The following is a 25,108-nucleotide window of genomic DNA, read 5'->3' as shown; positions in this document are numbered from 1 at the left end:
TTTCGAAGAATCAACTCTTTGTTGATTCTTGCTATAGTTTTTTTGGATTCTAATTCATTTAATTCTGTTTTAATTTTAATCATTTCTTTCTGTCTAATGAATTGGAGTTTATCTTGCTGCTCTTTTTCAAGGAGGTTCAGATGTCTCATTAAATTGTTGGTTTCAGATCTCTCCAATATGTTGATGTAGGAGCTCATAGCTATGAACTTGCCTCTGAGTATTGCTTTTGCTGTGACCCAGAGGAGCTGGTAATCTGTGTGCTCATTTTTGTTGAATAGCATGAACATTTGAATTTCCTTTCTAATCTCTTCCATGACCCACTCCTGATTCAGCAGTGTGTTGTTCAGCCTCCATGTGTTAACGGATTTCTTTGGTGGCGTTTGGTGTTCAGTTCTAATTTTATCTCCTTGTGGTCTGAGAGAATGTAAGGTTTAATTTCAATGTTTCTGAATTTGGACACATTTGCTTTGTGGCCTAAAATGTGGTCTATTTTTGAAAATGTTCCATGTGCTGCTGAGAAAAACGTGTATTGTGATGCTGCTGGGTTAGTTATTCGGTAGATGTTTGTTAAATCTAGTTGATCTATGCAGCTGTTTAGGTCTGTGGTTTCTCTGTTGAGTTTTTGCCGAGTTGATCTATCTAGAGGGGAGAGTGGTGTGTTAAAATCCCAACAATTAATTTCTTTGGATCTATGTGGGATTTGAGGGAAAGTAGTGTTTCTTGGATAAATTTTGGGTGCTCCGTTGTTTGGCGAATAGATATTTAGAATTGTAATATCCTCCTGAAGGAGAGATTCTTTATTTCTTCTCACAAATTCTAATTTGAAGTCTATGTTATCTGATATTAGGCTTGCAACTCTCGTCTGTTTATGGGGGCCATTTGCTTGGTAGATTTTGTTCCAGCCTTTATCATTGAAAATGTGTTGTTTTTACGGGCAAGATGTGACTCCTGAAGGCAGCAGTTGAACGATCTGGTTTTTTATTCCATGTAGACAGTCTATGTCGCTTAATTGAAGAGTTAAGTTAATGTTGATAGATAGGCCTGAGAGGTATTTGGGAGTTCATGCTATGTTATCCACCTTCTTTGGGGCTACGAAAACTGGGTTCTTCCTATGGTTCTTGGATTCTCAGTTTGGGTGCAGTTTCTTGGCCTTTATTTTATCTTGTTGGTTTTCTATATGTAGGACATGTTTAAGAATCTTTTGTAAGGTTGGTTTGGTGGAGATGTATTGTGTCAATTTTTCTTTGCTATGGAAGGTTTTGTTTTTGGCCTTCAGTTATTAAGGAGAGTTTAGCTGGGTACAGTATTCTTGGTTGATAGTTGTTTGATTTTAGGGCATAGCATACATCATTCCAGGCTTTTCTTGCTTTGATTGTCTCTGCTGAGAAATCTGAGGTGATTCTAATTGGTTTCCCTTTATAGATGATTAATCTTTTCTCCTTGACAGCTTTATGGATCTTTTCCTTGGTCTGAATTGATCCTGTGTGGCTTATAATGTGACGATGAGATGTCCTATCCTGGTCTGGTCTATTTGGAGTTCTAAAAGCTTCTTGTATCTGAATAGGCCTATCTTTTTGTATGTTTGGGAAGTTATCTGCTAGGATCCTGTTAAACAAATTTCCTAGGCCATTAACTTCTGTTTCTAGGTGCTCCTCTACACCCATTATCATTAGATTAGGCCTTCTGATGGTGTCTTCCAAGTGTTGGATAAATCTATCATATTTCTTGGACTTGTCCTGGATGGTTGTATGTTCTTTCTCTATAATATCTAGGCTGTCTTCAATCCCCGAGATTCGATCTTCTGCATGGTCTAACCTGCTGTCAAGACTTTCTACTTTGTTTTTTATTTCTTTTCTTTCTGAATAGTCAGCTTTGATGGCATCAAATTTTTTGTTGAAGCTTTGTTTTAGATCTTTTATGAACTTCTTTACCTCCTTAATTTGGTGTTCAGTGTTTATTCTCAAATCACTTAGTTGATCGGTTATGGTTTCCTTGGACTCCCATTTCTTCTGTTGGGTTCCATTCAGCATTCCCTTTGTGGTCTCCCTGACTTCCTTCAGCTCTTTGTTAATGGACCCCATGAATGCCTTTAGTGATCTTTGTGTATTCTCATCCTGCTTTCTCAATTCCTGTATTACTTTTTGCTTAGCTTCCTCCCGTTCATGTCATTCCTGTAGTTCTCTTTGAGTGTTCTCAGCCTGTTTACACCATTCCTGCCATTCTCTTTGAGTATTCTCAAGCTGCTCACCAAAATCCTGTATCAGTTCTTGAGTAGCTTCCTCACACTCAGAATATTCCTGTATAAACCTTTGGATTGCCTCCATTCTCTCCCGATCACGCTCATACAGAGTCCTTTGTATGTTTTCAATCTTTTCATTTATCATGTTTGCCAGCAGTGTTTGTAGAGCTGTTTGGGAACTCTCCTCTGGATTATTCATTATCTGTTCTGTCCCTTGGTTATCATGAGTGGGAGTTGATATATCTATCCTGAATATGAGTGTCTAAAGTTTGTAATCCTTGCTACTCAGGAAGCTGGGGACCAAAGCCAGATTTGGCAAGAAAGTTTGTGAGACACATCTCAAATAACCACACACACACACACACACACACACACACACACACACACACACACACACACACACACACACACAAAGCCAGAATTGGAGTTGTGAGTGAAACTAGCCTTGAGTGAAAAAAACTAAGGCATAGGCCTTAAGTTCAAATCACAAGAGTAACACACACCCACATGCACACACATGCATATTATGTCTAGATTCTTATTTTAGTTTGAAGAAATAAACAATTTCATGAATAGTAAAATTTGTTTCATATCTTGCAAATATTATGAAGTTGTTTTTAGTACAATTTGACTTAAGATATAACATAGTTCATTAAAATTAATATTAATGTAGTTAATATTTATAATTACTCATAACACATTGGTATTTTATGTATACACTTAAGAAATATTATGAGTAAAAGAAAGAAAGGAAGAATAGAAGAAAAGCAAGAAAGAAAGAGAGAAAAAGGACGAAAGAAGGAAAGAAAGAAAGAAAAAAGGGAGCAAAAGAGAGAGGTAGGGATGGAGGGAAGGAATGAGGAAGGAAGGACAGCAGGAAGGTAGGAAGGAAGAAACAAGGAAGGAAGGAAGAAAGGAAAGAAGGGACAAAACCAATTTAATTTATAAAATCTGTTATTTAGCCCAACATAAACTTCATGTAAGTTAACCCTTTTGTAAACGCAAGGTTACAATTGTCACTTCTCTGCATGTTCTCCATGCATGAATGAAACCAACAAAGGAAGGATCAGATATAACCAGATGAATATGTTTCCATCTCAAGTAAATATGTACACAAAACTTTTTCTCATTTTCTATACATCATCAAATAACTATTTGCAAACTATTTACATTGTTATAAATATTTTAAAAATTGATGTAACCAAAGGATGTCAATATATTATATAATATGAACACTAGTATTTATAATGCTATTAATAATACAGTCTTCATATTATATTAATTATAACAATTTATATTATATGTTTTATCAGAGAAATTAGCATACTCTGATTTTGGTCTCTGTGGGAGACTTAATAGCAGACAGCAATTAAAATCTAAGATCTGTATTTCTGAAAGCAGTTAACTCATTGAAGATTGTTCAAATACACCAGAAAGGCCTTCGAAAGGCTGAACATGTTTACATGATTACCTATGATGTGATTCAAGAGCCACAAAACAATAATACTTCACTTTGTCATCACTACTATTATTCCCATCATAAGAAGAATCATTCACATAATTTACACGATATAGGTTTGTCGTTAAGTTATTATTTTCTATGAAATAATATCCAAATGATACACTACACTGAGTTAAAGAAAAAGTTGCAAAATATATTGGATACTGTAACTCCTTCCAATTACACATATTGAAATTCTATTCCCCTGTCTGGTGACACTAGAATCAGCCTTTCAGAGATGACCCTGCAATAATGATCCTGATAAAAGAAGCCAAATATAACTATTCTGCCATGTGAATGTCCAGCAAACAGATTATAATGAACCAGAAAGTTGACCCCCATAATACAAAGATTTGTTTTGAATAATCATTTTAATAATCAATGTTCAAGCTTCTAGAGTATGGGTAATATAGTCCTGATGTTATTAATCCACTTATTTTGAAGTATTTTCTTATAACAGCCCATTGTGGACAAAAAGCAAAGTAGTTTTGATTTAAATTTCAAATTTTTGAAAAAAACTATTCATAATGTTTTATTATTTAAACTTTATTCTCCAAACCTCCAGGTTACAAATATTATTAAATGGGAATTGAATTGAGGTTCAACGCTCTATTCAACTATCATAATCAACCTTTTGAATACTTTTATTGTCTTTAAGTATTTGTACAAAAGAGTTGCCATTCACTGAAGCTGTTTATGAATACAGTTCATCTTGATTAATGTCACCCCATTCAACATTCTCATCCACTCCTCCCAAACAACCAAGTCCATACTTATCTCAATAATATGTTATGTAGGGAATTACTTGCCATTTAACAAATCATTTTGTGTATACAATACACCTGGAATTGTGTTACCACTTCAAAATCTTCACCCCCATTTCACACTACACATTACTTTGTATATTTCAATTCTGGCAAGTATGCAATAGATTTTTGCCTGTACTGTATCCTTTTCAATTTTCTACCCCTCTCACCTTACCCCCTCTGTCCTCTCTTGTAATCCCCATTTACTGGTATTTATTTTGTTGGGTTTTGACTTAATCTTTTAAGAGAAATATACTATTTTCACTTTCCATGGACTCTGACACTTCAGATAATTCATTTACCCCTTTACATAGCATCCAGCATATTTAATTTTACATTTATAAGCACCTTCTGTCTACCAAACATAAGGAAAGTCATACAACCTAACTTTCTCTGGGTCCAGTTAATTTCACTTAATATGATTATTTCTAAGTCTTTCATTTTTCTTAATATGGTGCAATAGGGGCTGGGAAGGTGGCTCAGTGGTAGAGCGCTTGCCTTGCATGCATGAGGCCCTGGGTTCGATTTCTCAGCACCACATAAGCAAAAAGAAAGAATCCGGAAGTGGCACTGTGGCTCTAGTGGTAGAGCGCTAGCCTTGAGCTGAAGAGCTGAGGGACAGCGCCCAAGCCTTAGATCTCAGGTCCCACGACTGGACCCCTGCCTCCCAAATAAGAATGGTGCAATATGATTCTTTCTGATTGATTAATAAAATTTGATTATGTATGTATATATACATACATATTTGTAAATAGATATCAATGAAATTATATATATATATATATACATATATATATATATATATATAAAATTCATATACACACACGCACACAATTCTTCATCCCATTTTTGCATTGAGAGGTATCTGGGCTGATTCCATATGTTGGCTATAGAAAATAATGCAACAATGAACATGATTGTGCTAGCAGCTTCAGTGTGGCCTTGTTTTTGCTCTATTGGGTAAATGCCCATAAGTGGAATTGCTGGATCATAGGGAGCTTTCATTTCAGTTTTGTGAGGAACCTCCATAGTGTTTTCCAAAGTCGTTGAACAAGATCACATTTCCACCAACAATGAAATAGAGTTTCCTTTGGACCACATCCCTATCAGTATCTGTGATTGTTTGTTTTTTCATAATGAAATTGTAACAGGGGTGAGAAGAATCTCAGTGTTGTTTGGATTGGCATTTCTTTCATGGAGAGAGATATGTCTATTTGTCATTGTTACTTTTCTTCTAAGATGTTCTCTTTAAGTCATTATCCCATATATTAATTGGGCTCTTGTTTATTTGAGGGTTTATTTGATCTGTAAATATGGGTTAGTTATGTAAACCCTCGTCTAATGCTTAGTTAGTAAATATCTTCTTCCATTCTATTCTCTTTCTATATATCCTGCTAACTTTTTCCTTTGCCATGAAGAAACACTTCAGTATGATGCAACTCTATTCACCCAGAAAAAATGATGTTACACCATTCATAAGGAAATGGAAAGACTTGGAATAAACCTATATTAAGTGAAGAAAGTCAGATTCAAAGAAATATAGGTTGCCCGATTTCCCTCATTTGTTGTATTAGAATGTGCCTCTAATTCTACAGCCTAACACACTTGGATGGTAAAAGAGAAAACATTACATTTGGACATGATAAATTACATGGGATTCTAAACATTTGTACAGTGAGATCAAAGGAGGATGCCCATTGGAGAGGATCACAAAGGCTCAATAGCTATATGAATATTATCATATAATATAATGTTCATCAAATTGATCTCCAAGAAATGATATTGAGAGTTTTTTTTTTATTATTTTGTTTTTTCCATCTGAATTCGGATGCTGTAATTTTGTTTTAATTTCTGCACCTTTGGTCTTATATATAAGTTTGGAAGGGGAAGGGGAAACACAGAAATGGTGGGACACAGGGTCAACAAATGTAGCAGCGCCACTCAATAAACACTACCTTGTAAATGAACTATACAATTTATGGGGGAGGGAGGATGAAAGGGAAAAACTGGGAGAACATGAGGGAAGAGGTGACATTGTTGAAAAAGAAATGTGCTCATTATCTGACTTATGTAATTGGATTCCTCCTGTACATCATCTTTACAAATTAAAAATGGACCTCATAAACAGGCCAGAATAGTTATATTAATATTAGATAAGATTGGCTTTAAATTAAAATTGGTATAAAAGTAAAAAGAGATTAAAAAGTACATTAAATGTTGTTAAAGGAAAGTCTCAATCAGGTGGATATAACAATGATAAATATCAATGCCCTGAATCCTAGATCTCTCAAATTCATCAGACAAATACTACTTGCCATAAAAATATGTATACATCCAAACACATTGTTGGTTGCTTGAACACATCATTCTTACCTCTGTACAGGCCGTCTAGGTCAAAATCTATCAAAAAAATCAATACCAAATACCTGGTTTGACAAGCTTTCCAAAATAGATCATATCTTAGATCAGAAAGAAAATCTGTGAAAATTCAAAAATAAAAATGAAATTACCTCTTGTATCCTGTCAGACCACAATGGGACCAAATTAGATCTCAATATCAAAAAGCATCACAAAAAATTCTGAAACTCACAGAGACTGAATAACACATTTCTAAATCATCAGTGAGCCACTGAAGACATATTTAGGGAAGTTCCAACGTTTATGTAATTCAGTGGAAGTGAACAGACAAAATACTACCTCCTCTGGGACACAAGAACACAGGCAATACTCAGGAAAATTTATAGCTTTGAGTATGTACATCAACAAATTAGAACAATTTTAAATCAGCCCTAATAATGCACCACTAGGTCCTTGAAAAACAGGAACAAGCCAATTCAAAAACTAGTAGATAGAAATCATACAAATTAGATTAAAGAAATAAATGAATCAGAGTCTCAGAAAAACATACATTCATAACTGACTTTTATCTACTAGTACCTCAAAAATTCGCCCAATAAATGTAAATGTAGCTATTTTCAGAGATAGACTCAACCAGCTCAAACCAGTGAACAAAACATATTTGTAAGATTCTAAGGAACAATGTTTTGTTTGCCTTTTTAAAATTAATTTACTCTGTTATTAAGTTGATTTATAGAGGTATTACAATTAAATGAGTCAGGTAATGTGTACATTTCCTTTTATGAAATGTCTTCAGTTCCCTCATATTTTCCCATTCCCTCCCTTCTTTCCCCACCCATGTGTTAAATAGTCCACTTTTATCAATGTTCAAGGAAATCCACTGCTTCATTTTTTCACCCTTTCCCTAAAGCTCTGTGCCCACCCCCACCTTCCTGAAGACGTAGAATGAATATACTATGCATAAGGTAAAGAAGACAGAATCATCACAAACTATAAATCACAACAACATACAGTAAACAAAAAACGGACTCTTCTGTTTCCATATCTCATAGTTTGTTTCAGGATGTTTATCATGTTTTATAAATGTAATTGTTTTTATCTTAAAGTCAAGTCAGGGATTAAGGTGTGATAAACTTATCATTTTCTTTCTATTTAGTAATGCTTTTATTTTACATTAATGTTGTAAGTAACACAATTCAAATCCCAGGGAAATTTGAAGATTCAGATTTATAGTTAAATGCTCAGAAGGTCTAATAGTTCCATTTTGGCAACCAAACTGAAAAACAGTCATGGTTTATCCTCATGAATGTTATTATTTCATATGCAAAAGTAATTTTACCTACATTTTCTCTTATATGATAACATATTATCTGTTAATCAGAGAGATACAAGAAGATTTTTAATCATGATATGAAAAATGCATCGAAATGAATGAATGAAATCAGGGAGTACATGGCTCAGAGCGTGGTGGCTCTGTTAAATATTCTCATTATTTTGAATGATCTGGTGTTTCTATATGTGTGGAATTATGAATGAATTTTATGTCTGGACAAGAAAGTTTGATTAGTAGATCATTGTCTAATACCTGAATCAGAGTGGTAAGTATGTGTGTGTGTGTGTGTGTGTGTGAGAGAGAGAGAGAGAGAGTGGGTGTGTGTATATGTGTGGGTGTGGGTGTCTGTCTGTCTGCCTGCAATTCTGGATTTAGAAGGAATATCTTATTTCCCTGAGGGTATATACTTGTTTCTATTAGGTATACTCCATTAATGACAGCAAATAAATTTAATTAGCATTTTGTGCCATATATTTATGATTGCATGAACAAACTAAAATTATGTTTGGGATATGAGTTTTGTAAAAGCTCAGCTGAAAGTAAAAACATTTGGAATCTTGAAAAAGATATCAATGGCAATCATTTACAACACTTGCAATGATAAGTAATCCGATATCAAAATTCAATATTTATTGATTTTCCATAGCTACACTATTCTATAAATTTGTAGGAAAACAAGTAAAATTATGGAATCATAAAAGTAATGTGATTATTTATTTTAAACCGTTTTACAGTTATGCCCTGATTGTAAGCGCTAGGATCAACAGAAAAAAAAACACAATATACAACAGGGAGTTAGATATTTTATAATGAAGCACATTTTAATATACTTCACATTGTTAGAAAGACTAGAACTTTGGGTTAGCTTTATAACCTACCATAATAAGTGATATTGTCCATTTATTAAGCAGAAAGGCTTACTCAGATGTACAAGATTGAATGGTTAAGTGTATTTTCAGCTGATTTTATTGCTTTGGGGGCCAGTGACAAGACAATGTCAAGGAGGGGAGTATGTCAAAGAGAAATGTTTTTACCTAGAATGATTAAAAGATAGAAGAAGTAAGAAGATGAAAGTCTATTTTCTCATGAGTTTCACTCTGAAGAACTTAATCTCCAGAAGAACTATTCAGGTATGCTAAACAGTGTAGGAGGAATTGGAATGTCATTTTTCTTTAACACATAGGTCTTTCTGGGGCATTCTAAAATCAAATGGCAACATCTTCACCAATGATAATAACTTGTCTAGGGGTGGATGCCACTAGATATTTCTATAAATTCTAATCAGATCTCAGCAGACTAAATATTTTAGGGAATTCCTATTAAAATATTTTCTTGCAGACTGACTGGGTCTTCATAATGTGTATCTGTGTGTTTATATGTGTGTGTTTGAATAAACTAATAAAACAATGTGGCAGATAAAAGTATTAGTATGGCCTTTGGTTTTTCTTCTCATATTATGAAAGCGTGTCACTATTCCCAATCAAATCCCATCCAAGATTCAAACATTAATGCTCTCCCAAAATTTCTTTATGCTAACCTAAGTATATGCATCTCATTTCAGATGGCCATGGTATAGGAAAATTTTAAGTCTTCCAATTACGTTGTCACCAAGGAAAGACCGTACAATATTTCTTTTAAAAATACGTAGATTGTATAACATGTTAGCCAGAAAATTGAAGGAGTATACATTATAGGATTTAATTTAAATATTTAGTCACATAAATGGATATTCTTTATCCCCAACTCAAAGCCCTTTTAAACTACATAATTGCTCAACTCATCTATTACAATCTTCCATGAAGTCAGTCCTTGCTGTAAACAAACCAGATGTGGTGAACAAATTAACATGTACACCATTGTTACATGTTGCTGTTCTAAAGCATGGAAGTGAAAGAGCATTTAATGCCTGTGAAGAGCTGGTTCTAAGGATTATGAAAAGTGATTACTTTACGCCATAAATAGAAAAATCCACAGATGTTTCCAGTTGTGTTTTGTTGTTGGCATTTATGAGATATATTTTGGAAAGCACAATGAATGAAAGCAGGCTATTTTGTAAAACATTACTGGCTGGCACTTTTATTGAAATGTTTCAAAAGGGAAGACAGACAATAGGGTGGGTAGGATGTGGTATGCAGCTTTAAATACAGACAAGCAAAACAAAGAATGGGAATTTTTTTCCCCTTAACAAATGCTTTCAGGTTATATTGTGCTATACACTATAATGATGAAATAATCATTTCTTTGGGAAAATAAGGAGAAAACACTGTCACCTGTTGAATTTCTTTTTAAAATGAATCTTAAATGTCAAGGTCAAAGAAATTTAAATGCCTTAAGAAAATATTATCAAGTATTACTTTCATTTTTGATAAAAAGTCAAAACAAACTGACAGACTGTTCGTCCATTAAGATTTATAAGTTTCCTGCTATATATTTCCTATTGTTCCTCTTTTTTTGGGGGGTGATATATAATTTTTTAGAATGGCAACCTGATCTTAACCATTACCCACAAAATTTTTGCTGTCATAGAATCAGAGAGTTTTTGTTGTTGTTTTTTTGTTTTATTTGATAATTCATGGGGCTTGAACTCTGGGCCTCGGCACTGGTCATAAACTCTTCAGCTCAAGGTGAGCTCTCTACCACTTGAGCCACAGTGCCATTTCTGGTTTACTAGTGGCTTATTTGAGATAAGAGTCTCACCGACTTTCCTGCCTGGGCTGTCTTTGAACTGAGGTCCTCATATCTCAGCATTTTGAGTAGCTAGGATTACAAGCATGAGCCACCAGTGCCCATCCACTGAGTTTATTTTATTAAATTAAGACAATAGTAGACTCATTTTATGCCAACACAAAATATAAACATCAATGACATTTTTCCCTTAGAAAAAACACTCATGAAAAAATCATGAGATGCGGGGGAAGATGGCAGAGGAGAAGCTGAAGGCTAAACAAACTCTCCCATAGAAAGCATTTTAGTATTCCAGTGAACAGTCTTAGGCTACAGAGTCACACCAACTGTTTCATCTCAATACAGAGAGTTTGGACAGAGAGGAAAAATCCAAGCAAGGAAACAGATCTGAACACATGCAGCTAGCCATGGCTGCAGTGGCAGAGTTGGTAGCAGAGACACTCTTGGCAGCCATAACTACAGACAGAATCGTGGACAAAGGCGCCAGATGTGGCGGGCAAGCAGATTCTACCCAACGCAAGCAAGAACTGACAAGGAGCAGATATCTTCATCCTGCAGATCACAGATCAGAAACTGCCCAGGAAGAAGACGCTGGTAGGAGTAGAACCCTGATCTCCTCATTCCTGCTCAGGGAGCAGAGGAGGGAAGGCTGCATGTCCCCTATGACTGGAAGGCCTGGCTGAGCAACTAGCTCCAACACTGGCCTTGGAAGAAAACAAAAGAGTCATTTAGCAGGTCACAGGAACTTGCTCTGACCTGCAGGCTCAGCTCCACCCAGGTTAAAGTCAACCAACCCAGACAGAGAAAAATCTGCCCCATGAGGAGTGACTTTCATCACTGGGTAAGCAGAGCCAGAGGCTGCCTCTCCCTACAGCAGCCTAGACAAACAATTGAAACTCAGTAAACATAAACCCTGAGAATGACTCCAAGCTGGGCACTCTGTGAGTCTCAGGAGCTAGCCCAGCAAGGAAAAGCTACTGATTGCTGAAAGGCCTCAACTCTACACATAACCTAATCTTATCACAGCATCTCCAAACTAGAGGAAACTCCCATCTCCCTCTTTTGGGATACTGAAAGCAAATCTACCTCCCACTGAACTAGCCTGGGAGGAGGATCACAAAACAATGGGTTAGGCAAAGCATTTTTCTGACTGTTCAAACAAACTGACTTAAGAAAACAATCAAGCCACAGGAAAACCAAACACCACAAGCAGACCAGAGACTCCATCAAGAGACTGGTTATGGACACGGAGATACACAATCATAACATTGCCCCCATCCCCCCCAACAAAAAAAAATCAAAGAATTCTTTTTTAAAATTTAATTTAATTTTTTATTTTGAGAATACAGTACAGAGGAGTTACAATTACATGGGCAAGATAACGAGTATATTTCTTATCAAGCATTGTTGCCTCCTTGTTGTTTCACCTTCCCATCCCTTCCCATACTTCTCCCCTCCCTCCACCGATCCTCCCCCACCCCCCACCAAAGGTGTTAAGTTCGTTTTTCGACATAATGAATTGTACAACTCATTGTTGCAATCAAAGAACTCTTACTTGAACCTTTTAAAAATTTTTTTAATTTTTAAAATTGTTTTCTATTAATCTTATTTTCCTCCCATAGTTTTTATTTTAGGTGTATACGTGTGTGTGTGTGTGTGTGTGTGTGTGTGTGTGTGTGTGTGTGTTTATCTCTTCTGAACTTTTGGTCCTTTTTAAGTATTCTTTTCATTTTTTTCTGATTCGGTACAGGATGATAGATAAGGATGTAACTTTAGTTTTCTATGAGTGATTAACCAATTTTGCCAGCACTTTTACTGAAGAGGCTTTCTACCATTCTACTTTTTATCTCCTTTATCAAAGATTAGGTGCCTATTGGTCTGTAGGCTCATTTCTGGGTTTTCAATTCTATTCCATTGGTCCTGAGGTCTGTTCTTGTGTCAGTACCAAGCTGTTTTGTTTGCTAATGCTTTGTAGTAGAGTTTGAAATTTGGTATTGATATTACTCCAGCACTGTTTTTTCTGTTAAAGATTTTTTATGCTATCCATTGCCTTTTATCGTTCCATATGACTTTTTGGATTGCCTCTTCTATTTCCTTGAAGAATGAGGTTGAAATATTGATTGGTATTGCATTGAATTTGCAGATAGCCTTGGGAATTATTGCCATTTTCACGATGTTAATCCTTCCAATCCAGGATCAAAGGAGTTTTTTCACTTTCTAAGTTCTGTTTTGATTTCCTTTTTCAGGTTTTTAAACTTTTCATCATGAAGATCCTTTACTTCTTTTGTTAATTCATTGCTATTCTATTTTTTGTGGGGTTATTAAGAATGGAGTTGCTTTTCTGATTTCAGAAAATCTTTTCTCATTGTTGGCATACAGAAAAGCCATTGATTTTTGAGGGTTAATTTTATACCCTGATACATTGCCATAGTTTTGAATCAGAATGAGTAATACAGAAAAGCCATTGATTTTTGAGGGTTAATTTTATACCCTGATACATTGCCATAGTTTTGAATCAGAATGAGTAATTTGGGATTGTAGTCCATAGGATTCTTTAAATACAAGATCATGTCATCTGCAAAGAGGGAGAGTTTTACTTCATCTTCCCCTGTTTGGATCCCTTTTATGTTTTTGTCTTTTCTTATTGCTGTAGCTAGGCATGCTAATAGTAAATTGAAGAGAAGTGTAGAGAGTGGCCATCCTTGTCTCGTTTCTGGCTGCAGGTTTGTCATATACAGCCTTTATTTTATTGAGGAATATTCCCTAGATTCCTAGTTTATCCAGAAACTTCATCATAAAGTGGTGTTAATGAATTGATTTGTGTACATTGAACCAGCTTTGCATCCCTGAACTGAATCCTGTTTGATCATGGTATGTAAAGTTTTGGATGAATTGTTGAATTGTTTGGCGAAAATTTTGTTGAGAAATTTGGCATCAACGTTCATCTAAGTAATGGGTGTATAATTCTCTTTCTTTGATGAGTTCCAGCCTGGTTTTGGGATGAGGGTTATGATGGCTTCATAGAATTAGTTTGGTCGTGAACTTTCTCTTTCAATTTCATTGAAGAGTTGGAGGAGTATTGGTATGAGCTCTGCTTTGAAAACCTTGTAGAATTCCGCTGTAAATCCATGTGGTTCTGGGCTTTTCTAAGAATGGAGGACTCTTACTGCTTTTTCTATTTCAATGCTTGATATGGGCCTGTTAAGATGGTTTAACTCATTTGCTCCTTTTCAGTTGTTGCTGGTGTTGAGTTGAATCTGCTCACCCATTGTGTCTGGTGCCTTTGTTCTGGACCCTCTCTGTTGTAGGTATGGCGGGGTGGCTATGGCCACCACCAAAGCTGCCTCAGCCATGGCTACAGCAACTGTTCAGATGTGTCTGCTTCCCTGGATTTTCCCTCTCTAGCCAAACTGTTTACTGTGATGGCACACTTATTGTGATACTCTATCCTAGTACTGATCACTGGAACACTAAAACTGCTTTCTATGTGAGAGATAGTTTAGCCTCCAGGTTCTCCTCCACCATCTTCCCCCACTTCTCATAAACATTTTCTTATTACAGGATTATTCTAGATTAGTTATATTATGATTGACAATTGACAATGACCAAGATTGACAGAAAGGTGAAGGAAAATTGTCTACACTTCCATGAGGTTCTGACTTGTGTTTCACAAAATGTTATAAAAGCTCTCCGCGAGAAATCTAGCAGCTGCATTTCTAAATAGTCTGTGCTTGCTTACACTTTCTGATAATGTTTCAATTCAAGTACTTCTCCTTAGAGTCCCATACCATTCAATGATGCTGTATTAGATCTTTTGTACATCTTGAAGACAGCTCTTGCTGATTAAATTTGTGCTTTTCAAATTAGCTCTCGCAATTCCATCCGCAAAATGCAGACAAAAAATATCTGAAATAAATTTGTATCTGTTTATAGTGAATATATTTTATTTTCCATTACAAACATAGAATGTAGTAAAAATTTTCACAGAAATTACACTGCACTAGGTTGTTGGCAGATTCTAATGAAAATAATATACTGTGTTTATGTAGAGAATTTGAGCATCCAAAATTTTAGTATGCCTGTGGCCCTAAAACCAATACTTTATTTATATTGAGTGACAAATACAACTTGCTATATGTACAGTTTTCCTTGTATGTTTTTAATATATATTTTATCGTAAAGATACTGTACACAGGGGTTACAATTACATAAGTAAGGTAATGAGTACATTTCTTATTGAGCATTGTTACTACCTCCTTTGTTTTTCCCCTACTATTCCTTACCTTCACACATCCCCAACACCTCCGTCCACCCCCCTCTAATAGTATCTTGCAAATCTCATTGTTACAATGGGACAACCTGTATCCTTTCCTTGCATCTTAAATGAAGAAATGCTGGCTTGTTTCATGTTGATTCTACTTGGGTAGACACACTTAAAAATACTTTCCAAGTACAAAAGCACATAAATGAAATGCACATCATCTTTTGTCAGTTGGTATAATTGTGTTCTACACATTTATTGACAGGTTACAAATTATTCTTAAATTTAATACATAAAAAAACTTTCTTCTTTTCTCATTTTCGTGGCCAGGACATCAGCACGACCTCAGTCACCATTTCTCACTTTAGACTTTTCATATGGGTTAGTTAAATTTTGACCTGTGCTCCAGTCTTCTGGGGAGTCACTCATCTGCTTAGGAATTGATGCTTGCTGTGGAAAGAGCCCAAGGAAGGATGCCATTTAAAGCCTTATACCTTTATTCTTAACAAGGATATTGTCCTACTACTTTGGATGTTGAGAGTGTCTACAAGAGCAAGCATTCCTTGGGGAGCAGGGAGACACCATATGACCTATACTTATTGAGATTTCCGAGTGACTTGCTATCACTTGTACTGCATTTTTCAAGTCGAATCTCTCTAAACCTACCAGTTGTAAGAGATAAGAGGAGTGGTAAAAGAACTCTTAGAGACAAATATATCTTCAACACATTTGTTACCAAGCATTCTGTCAAAGGCATATTTAACAACTAGTGAAACTTTTGTTGGCTATATCAATGTGTCTTTCTCCATTTGTGCATGTGTACATCTGTGTATGTATGTGTGTATTTGTGTGTATAGTAACATTCATGTGTACATATATGGGCCTATATACACATATATGCATATATAAATAAATATACATATATAAATATATGTGCATATTTTACCCATATAATATCATTAACAAAGAAATGAATGCAAAACACTGATATGAAGATATTTTGAAAAAGTGAGTGTGTGTGTATTTCTGCGTGTTGGCATGCTCAGAGTTTGAAATCAGGGCTTCAACGTCTCGCTACATCTTGCTCTCTAGATTGGTGAGCTACTATATGAGCTACATCTCCATTCCTGGCCCTTTGCTAGTTCATTAAAATTTTTGAAAAATAATCTCATGAATTTATTTTGCCCTGATTGGTTTCCAAATGTTATCCACAGATGTTAGGCTCTTGAGTTGGTATCTCGAGTAGTTAGGATTACAGGTGTGACAAACCAGCACAAGGCTTTCAGAATAATTTTAAAAGTAGAAGAAAATTTACTTTACAGATTCGTGTTTTATCATCTCCTAGCTTTAAAGCATTTTGGAGTGATTATATGTGAATTTTTTCATTCTTGAATTCTTAAAATACAGTAAGCCACAACTTACAATGACGTGAAAGATGTATTCAAAATGAAGAAAAATGTTATGTTCTGATCTTTGTAAACACACACACACACACACACACACACACACACACACACACATATACACACACCATCCTCAGACATTAAGACAGAATTTAAAAAAAAAAGTAAAGCAAAGTGGAACTTCTGGGGCATTTAGTTCAAAATGCATAAGATACTAGACATACATTATGACAAGGTATAAAGTTGTAATGTACAACATGAGGATAGAGGGGACAACACTGGCCTTACATAGGAATGAAGCTAAGTAAGTAGGAGTTGTTCTTCCCAGTACTGGTTACTCTTTTAGTTGTTCTTCCTTCAATAATGGATGAGATGAAAGTAATTCTTTAAGTATACCTGCCTATTTTCAGAAATAATAACAAACAATATAGCAATAATGTTGCACGCTCAATGTAGAACAAAATGTCAAATTAACATACATGAGATTATCCTTGATGTAAACTAATAATTACAAATGAGGGAAACCATGGGACCTATGTTTCTTTAAGTCTGGCTTACTTCACTTAATATGATTTTTTCAAAGATCTTCCATTTTCTTACAAATGACGTGGTCACATTCTTTGTGATGCAAGCGTATTTTTCCACGTGTGTTTATCTGTACGTGTGTGTGTGTGACTTTTGGTAAATATTACTGTGATACACAGTAGTAGCTTTACTGTGGCCTTGTTTGTGATCACCTGGTTATATGCCCAGAAGTGGGATTACTGGGTAATAGGGGAGCATTATTGTGTACATCAAGGATAATCTTAGTAGATGAGCAGAATAGCTCAAAAAATAGCTATGTACATATGATCGTATAAGGTGATTCCAAGTGAAATGAACTCCAAGACATGTTCTTTGTTGTTGTTGTTCTTAATGGACTATGTGATTTCTTTTTATCCTTTTGTGTTTTCCCCACCTATGGTTAATCCCCTGTAGTCACTGTATTGGATTTTGATACCCTGGGTATTTTAAATATGTTCATCTGAACTAGGGAAGAGAAAGGAAAAAAAAACAAAATGGTGAGACAAAGGACAAAGGGGGAACCTATGCAACAGTAGTACTCACAAGACAATATTTTGTAAGTAATCTCGGGGGGAGGGCTTTGGGAGTGAAGTGGGAGAAAAATAGGGGAAAGGGTAACAATTTAGAAAAGAAATAAATTAATTACCTTACCTATGTAACTATATTCTATCTGTACATTACCTTGACAATAAAATTTAAATAAAAAATAAAATAAAATATATGAGAGCAGCAATACAGGAGATGGGAGTGGGGGAAATACTGTAGTATCGTAGTGTAGAACAGCTGTGGAAAGCAGTAATTTTACATTAACATAGCAAGTAATAAACTAGCATACAGATTTTCAGCCTCATGTCAATCATTAAAAAGGGAAAACAAAATGCACAATCAGCAAATCAACAGAGATAAAATAGAAAACTAAACAATTAAGATGAAGAGATTACTTGGACCAAGAATAACAATGACACAATTAGGAAACAAATAACAAGCTGCTGGGCTGGGAAGGTGGCTCAGTGGTAGAGTGCTTGCCTTGCATGCCTGAGGCCCTGGGTTCTATTCCTCAGCACCACATAAGCAAAAAGAAAAAAGCCAGAAGTGGTGCTGTGTCTCAAGTGGTAGAGCACTAGCCTTGAGCTGAAATGCTGAGTCACAGCGCCCAGTCCAGAGTTGAGGCCCCATGATCAGACCCAAAAAATAAAATAAAAAAATAACAAGCTGCTAAGTTTAAAAATGATCACCCTTAATTCTATTGACTTGTTTACATCACAATTTGTTAGAAGTATAATTCAAATCACAGTTTAATAGTATGTTATTTTAATAATAGTTTATTTATTATTGATTTCTTAATATTGAATGTTTAATATAGAATTTTAATTTCAGCAGCTATAGAAAAGAAGAAAGTGAAAATAATTTTAATAATATATTTAATGAATTGTAAAATTGAGAAGCATTAGAATTTAAACAAATAATATATCATTATTGCTTCATTTCTGTGAGTTTATGTAATAATTCAAAGTGTATTCTACACTTAGCACTCATCTTAACATCAAATAATAAATTATCACACATGACTCTTGGTATTAGGTGGAAGGGTTCATCACTTTGGTAAAATTCACACGACATAGTACACGAGGGTATGACCCCTCTCATATAACTTAAATTGTGGAAATTTAATTGCTACATGCATGTTAAATTCTTTTCTAGGTGACATCTATAAAATTATTTACAATTATATACATGAGGACTATTTCAGATAATACTTAAAAGTCAAATTCATTAATTAAATTTTTATTATTTCGTACCAAATAAATATTTACAGAGAGACTGAATTTTTGAGTAGATGATGGTGTGTGTGTGCCTAATTATACGTATTAAGGCTTATTTTATATTCATGACATTGTTTCTAGAGTTGGATTTATTTGTCCATTACGGGTTAAGTGTATTATATTGGATCTATGAAAGTAAACTGAATGTTTATTCCTTTAATCCTTTGTCTAATCCCAATATAAATTATCCATGTGTTTGAAGTAATGAAAATAACAACAGATAAAAGCAAGATAAATCAGTCTGTAGTAGACAAGTATTTATTACCGTTATTTTGAAAGTTGGTACTGTTTTACACTACAGAATATTCTTGGGAATATGTGCTCCAGGTTGGCCACAACTGAAGAATATTATGGTTTGATCTATCATAAGAGGAGGAAGGAAGGGGAACCTTCCTTCCAAAAGTCTGATCCCAGGAATGTGATCTGCTTTGCCTACTTGGAAATGAACATTTTTCACAGTCAACCTTGAAAGGCCATCTTGATAGACGACTTCTGTAAGTGGTTACAAAGCATTATTGATGGCTTTGCAAGCATGCCTGATTGCCTCATTTTGAGACAATTAACAGGAATTTAGTCAGTTGTTCTTTAGGAGAAAAACCCATTGACTCTAGGCCAGGGGATCACAGGGGCCCAGAGAAACTACTACTTAGACATCTAAAACAACACACACACACACACACACACACACACACACACACACACACACACACTCCAGTAAGCACAGACTAGCAGGGTTGCTATCACAGCCTACATGAAGTCAGGCAAAAAACAGAAGCTGAGAGTCATTTAACTGATAACTAATATATTTTTTATGAGGTAGACTCAAATGAGACTCCAAAGAGAGAATCAGAAAGACTGATCAGAGAGACTAAAACTGGTCACACAAAGATTGGAAAGTAGAATTCCTTGTAGAACAAATAAATCATAGAAAGCTTGTGCATGTAAGAACAAGACAGAAGACCAAATTCCACAAATGCACATTTTCTTAGAAGTCAGCTTAATCAATTATCAGTGCAAATCTTTGAATTCTTAAATATTTGACCACATGTGGGAGAAGGCTGAAAAGAAAGAAAATTTCATCACTCTATTAGGAAGTCCAATATCACATTAGGAAGTAATCAAGCACAGTTTTGTAATAAAAAGAGAAAACAATTATTCCAAATGAGGGTTTCATTTCTTTTGATGTAAAAGTTCTTAAATTAGGTGCTAGCAATTATCATACAATTGATCCAGTCCCCCAGCTGAGTTGATATTGACTGCAGTATTCCCACATGAAGGAAAAGAAAATTTACAAATGTCTGATGAAATGAGGTGAAGGTGAAGTGATCTAATAGTAATATCTGAGGTTTAGACACTGGTGAAGAGGTGGATTTTCTTTTCTAAAAAGCCCCCATTTTTACCTGGGGCCAGTTCCTCACAGCTGTAATCCTAGCTACTCAGGAAGCTGAGATCTGAGGACTACGGTTCAAACCAGCCTGGGTAAGAAAGACCCTGAGACACTTATTTCCATTTAACCATCAGAAAACCAGAAGTGGCACTATCACTCAAGTGGTAGAGCACTCACCTTGAGTTGAAGAGTTCAGGGACAGTGCCCAAGCCCAGAATTCAATTCCCTCGAACAACAACAACAAAAAATCTCCCTTTTATCTACTACCTGCATCCGTTCCTAAGATTCAACAAAGGAGCCATTTATCACCCAGTACATATAAGTCCTAATCTAGCTACTGCAAGTAGATTGATTTGGTATCTTATATAAAATGGGTTCGAATTTGCGGAAACAAATACCAGGAGTGGTAACTTTTTTCCAGTCCTTGAACTCTGGGCCTGAGCCCTGAACATGGTTATGTTGGTAGCTTTCATGTGAGCTTGTTTGTTATTTATTGGATTACTGCCCATGAGGGGAATTACTGGGTCTTAAGGCAGATCTATATTTACTCTTTGCAGGAAACTCCGTACTGCATTCCACAGTGGTTGAACATGTTTAATAATTTCCCACCAAAAGTATAATAGAGTTCCCAATTGGCTACATCCATGCCAGCATTTGCTATTGTTAGTGTCTTAGTAATGCCCATTCTAACGGACAAGGTAGAATCTGTCTTGTTTACTTATAGATTTGTATGCATCTTCTAGCTACAATAAATGAATGAATCCATGAAACCTATATTGCTGCATTCCTTTCTGCATTCCTTTCTCTTTTCTCTTAATATAATTTTCCCAAACCTTTCATTTTCCTTACCACTGGTGAAAAGTCATCTTTCTGATGGGTGAATATAAATTCCATTGTGTGTGTGTGTGTGTGTGTGTGTGTAAGATGACTATAGGCCAAGGAATTCATTTCTAAGCATGCTGTTTCATCTGTAATTTTGTAATTCCATATTATAGTTGCATTGCTTTCTCTTCTACATTGAAGAATATTGTTGGGATTTTGATGAATATTGCATTGCCAATTGTTTAAGGGAAGTATTGCAGTTTTCAAAATGTTAATTCTTCCAACCAGGAACATTGAAAGACTTTCTATTTCCTTGAATCTCCTTCAATTTCCCTTTTTATATTTTTAAAGTTTTCACATATAGGTCCTTCACAATTTTAGTTAAATTAATTAATTCCTAGTTTTGTTGTTGTTGTTATGTTTTGTTTAGATTTGATTTGATTTTGAGGCTAGTACATATGAGGTTGTTTTTGGATTTCAGCGTGGATCTTCCCATTGTTGGTAACAGAAAAACTACTGATTCTTGTGGTTTTTATATCCTGCTACATTGCTGAAGGTTAGCATCATCTGTACTAACTTTAGGGAGGAATCTACAGGGTCTTTTAAATACAGGGTCATTTCATTTGTAAAAAGGGATAGTTTTACTTGTATTCTATTTTGATCTGCTTTATGTTTTCTCTTGTCTATTGCTCTTGCAAGAAAGTCCACTACCATATTGAAGAGTAGCAAAGAGTGGACATCCTTTTCTCATTTCTCATGTTAATGTCTTCATGCTTCCACCCTTAGGTAAATGCTAATTATCTCTGTCATATACATACTCAGTTTAATATTGAGGAATGTTCCATGTATTCCTAGGTTCTTAGACCTTTTCATCATAATGGGGTATTGGAGCTTGTTAAAAGCAATTTCTACATCCCTATTGACAATCATGTGTTTCTTGTCCAGGTTCTGCTGATGGTTTGTATTATGTTTATTGACAAGAATATTGAATCAAATCGTATCCAAGATGAATCTTATTTGATCATACCATATGAATTTTTTTGTTAGTTGCTGAAATTGGTTAGTGAGAATTTTATTAAGAAATTCTGCATTAATGTTTATCAAAGAGTTAGGTTCATAGTTGCCTTTCTTTGGTGGGTCCCTATGTGATTTGAGGAGGAGTCTAATTCTAGCTTCATAGAATGTGTTTGATAATGTGTCTCTCATAGATACTAGATGGATGCATCTTGGTTTTTGATACTACTATCTAATCTATGTCTTCTATTTGGAAATTTAAGTCTATTGATATTGAGCTTTAAGACAGAAATATCTGATAAGTTCTGTTATGTTATACACCTGTTGTTAGGAGCTGTGCCTCATCTACTCTTAACATATTTACCTTGTTCTCTGGTAGGGAACATTTTATATAACCAGTTCCTCTTCTTCTTGATCTTCTCTATGTAGGATATATTTGATTATATTCTATCCTCATAATTTGGTGGACATACATTATTTCAAGTTTTCTTTGTCATGAAATATGTTTATATATCCTTTAAATGTAAAGGAGAGTTTGGCTTGGGACTGTATTCATGGTTGGTAGTTGTTTACCTTTAATGTTTGTCATATATAATGCCAGGTTTCCTTTTTACCATATCAGCTAAGAAATCTGTATTTATTCTGACTGCATGTCCTTTATAAATAATTAATCTTTTCTCTATGGCATCTTTAAGAACCCTTTCATCGATCTTTAATAATCCTCTAATGGATTATGATGTCATGGTGGATTGTTCAGTTCTAGAATTCTGTTTGGTTTCTACAGGCTTCTCTGAATGAGCCTATCTCACTGGATGTTTGGCATGTTTTTTCTGCTAGAATTCTGCAATATGCTTCCCATCCATTTAGTTTCTTGCTCTTCTCCTTCTTGATACCTATCTCCCCGAAATTTGATCTTCTAACTGAGTCTTGAAGTTCTGGCAAGATCATTTATTTCTTGGATTTGTTCTAAATGATTATTTCCTCTTTCCTATTAGATCTATTCTGTCTTTGACCCTGAGATTATCTTCTATGTCATCAATTTGCTGTGGAGACTTTATACTTTGTTTTTGATTTCCCTGTCTTCTAATTGGTCATTTTTTAGGAGATCTGTCTCTTTATTAAAGCTTTGTTTTAGGTCTTGTATGGGCTTTCTGTACATTTTTTCTTTGGTTGGGGGAGATGTAAGGGTTGTTTTCTTAGCTGTGTCTTCTCTCATATCTTTTAACTAGACATCCATTTTTTCTTGGACTCCCTTGCCTTCTCAGAATTTATTTATCTTTCTGTTTGAAGTTTCCATGAATTATTTTGCTAATGACTGGTTGGTCTCATTTTGTTCACAAATTTCGTTGTAGAGGTTTTCTATCTTTCCATTAATCACATTTTTCAGCAGTATCTGTAATACATTTCGATAACTATCTTCTACATCCTTGATTGTCTGTTCTAATGCCTGGTTATTTACTGTGTGAATTATACTACTTTGACATCACTTTTCTTGTATTTTTCTGATTTGTTCTGTCCATTTGGAGGTTTTCTTTTGGGGGATCTATGATATTAATAGGTGACTACCTATGTTCTTGGTTGATTTTAAGGGTCTTGGTTTGGTTTCCTGTTGTGATTTGTTTTTCTGGAATGGCATTTTTGTCGAGTCCATTAAGGAATAGAAATCAGTTGTGCTGAGATGTTGTGATGTTAATATTTGTGATTCCAATGACCATATGGACTGTCCAATTGTCTATGTGTATGGATATGGATCTCTCTGATGTATACTTCTGTTCCTGCTTTTTTCCATGTTGCCCTTTTATTTCCACACTGCACATGTGCTTTTGAATGTGCTGCCCAATGTGTTACTGGCTGGCACCATTTCATAGATTTCTGTTTTCTTGTGAAGACAGTATAAAATCTTCTTATGAATTGTATGTCTATAATTATGTCTATATTTATAGCTGCATATCTATAATTATAGCTGATTTGATGTGACCCTCTAGATATGGAGTACCTGCTAGTACTCTAAATCTCTATTTCATTAGAGATTGCTAAGATAATTTTCTGTTGTTATTCTGTCATTGTTTTTCCTCATCCTCAGATTTATTGTTTATATTTTGGATTTTTTCACATAATTTAGGATTTGTGATTGTTGTATCAGGTTATTTTGTTTTCCTGCTTATACTACTTTGAAATAGTGATTTCAGGCTTGTAAGAAGAAACAGAAAGAGACAGAAATGTATGTAATTAAATAAAGAGAAAGAGAAGATATTTAAAACTATGTCCTACAAGTAAATTAATATTAAGCAAAGCTAATGAAAATAATTACTTATTTACTCTTCAGAAGATGAGTATAGTACTCTTGGATATCTCAGAGGAAAAGACTTTAGACTCATTACAATTAATGACTTACATAGAAAATACTGGCTAAACGTTCTTCTTCAGAAAGGGAAAAGCTCCATTACTTCCATATTAGTATTATAAAATCATAAAAGCTGCATGTTGAAATGTTTTGCCTGTGCTATTTTCAATTCCATTCTTCATCCATTATGTATCTAGGGCTTTGAATGACCAATTCCTTAAATACCTATATTGCTTATATTGTGATGTAAATCTCAGTAATATAAATATGAATTTATCTATGAGTCACATCTTGAGCTACATTCATATGAAATTTATGCAGTCTCAAGCAAGAAACCTGACTTTTTTTTACTCTATTCTATGTTTTAATCAATAAATCCATTCTCTTTAGAAATGCGTTCTCAGCTTTTAAATTGCTCCAGTAAACATCATGTGTTTCTAGTACTTTTACTGAAGTAAATATAAAGTTTGGAATATGAAGACAACTCCCCTATTATCACTTTAAAGTAAGCCCTTGGGGATTATTTTATATATAAAAATAAAAAGTGCAATGCAATCTTTATACATGA

This window comes from Dipodomys spectabilis, unplaced genomic scaffold (genome assembly GCF_019054845.1).
Source record: "Dipodomys spectabilis isolate Male_0828 unplaced genomic scaffold, ASM1905484v1 ptg000565l, whole genome shotgun sequence".
NCBI lineage: Eukaryota > Metazoa > Chordata > Mammalia > Rodentia > Heteromyidae > Dipodomys > Dipodomys spectabilis.
Note: the sequence above shows the minus strand (reverse complement) of the source record.